The sequence below is a fragment of the Lupinus angustifolius genome, chromosome LG09 (assembly GCF_001865875.1).
Source record: "Lupinus angustifolius cultivar Tanjil chromosome LG09, LupAngTanjil_v1.0, whole genome shotgun sequence".
Classification (NCBI taxonomy): Eukaryota; Viridiplantae; Streptophyta; class Magnoliopsida; order Fabales; family Fabaceae; genus Lupinus; species Lupinus angustifolius.
In genome coordinates this window covers 9012363-9013836 of record NC_032017.1, presented here as the reverse complement: position 1 = coordinate 9013836, position 1474 = coordinate 9012363, and positions in this window count along the sequence as shown.

Genomic DNA, 1474 nt, shown 5'->3' with positions numbered 1-1474 from the left:
CCGTGGTGAGCCGCTCGACGTCACCACCTAGGTAAGGCTTTAATCTTTGACCATTAACTATCCAACTCCGCTGAGAGGCTGGATCTTGCAACTCGATTGCACCGTGTGACTTGACTTATTTGATTAGAAATGGTCCTAACCATTTAGACTTCAACTTGCCCGGAAAGAGTTTCATCCGGGAATTGAACAGCAAGACAGTTTGACCCACCCGGAAATCTTGTTTTCTGATCTTCCGGTCATGATACAGCTTGACCTTTTCCTTATACAATTTGGAAGACTCATAAGCACTGAGTCTCATCTCGTCCAATTGTTGAAGTTGCAACTTCCTATGATCACTTACTGCCTTTGCATCCAGATTGAAGAACTTTAGGGCCCAGAATGTCTTGTGCTCAAGCTCAACAGGCAAATGACAAGCCTTCCCATACACTAGCTGAAACGGGGATAGTCTAGTGGGGGCTTTAAAAGCGGTGCGGTAATCCCAGAGTGCATCATCCAACTTGAGAGACCAATCCTTTCTTGTGGTTGACACATTTTTCTCGAGTATTCTCTTGATCTCTCTATTAGATACCTCCGCTTGCCCATTGGTCTACGGGTGGTAAGGAGATGCCACCTTGTGCCGGACTCCATAATGCTGAAGGACCTTCTCTAGTTGAGAATTGCAGAAATGGGATCCTCCGTCACTAATTAGAACCCAAGGTGTGCCAAACTGACTGAATATATTTCTTTTCAGGAACTTCACTACGGTCTTGGCATCATCCTTCTGTGCAGCTACCGCTTCGACCCTTTTAGACACATAATCCACCGCCACCAAAATGTAGACATGTGAGCCTGATGGTGGAAATGGTCCCATGAAATCGATTCCCCAGCAATCAAACACCTCAATTTCCTGAATATTAGTTAACGACATTTCATTCCTCTTGGAGATTCCACCAGTTCTTTGACATTTGTCACATTGTTGGGCATATTGATGTGCATCCTTAAAAATAGCAGGCCAGTAGAAACCAGATTGGAGGACTTTAGCAGCTATCCTCTCTCCATTGAAATGCCCTCCATATGGCGAACTGTGACAATGCCATAGGATGCTCTTGGCCTCCTCAGTAAACACACATCTCCTCAGTACTCCATCCGACCCAGTCTTAAAAAGATGAGGGTCGTCCTATACATATTGACGGGAATCTCGCAAGAACTTCCTCTTTTGATGCCAGGTCAACTCTTCATTGCAGCTTTGAAATTGGCCATGTCAGCAAACCATGGCCTTTCTTGAATCGAGAGAAGCTTCTCATCCGGAAACTCCTCCACCAACTCTGATTCTTTCGCTGTTACCTCCTGATTTACTAACCGTGACAGGTGATCCGCTACACAATTCTCACTGCCCTTTTTGTCCTTGATCACTAAATCAAATTCCTGCAACAATAACACCCAATGCAACAATCTCGGCATGGAATCCGATTTGGTTAGCAAATATTTTATAGCA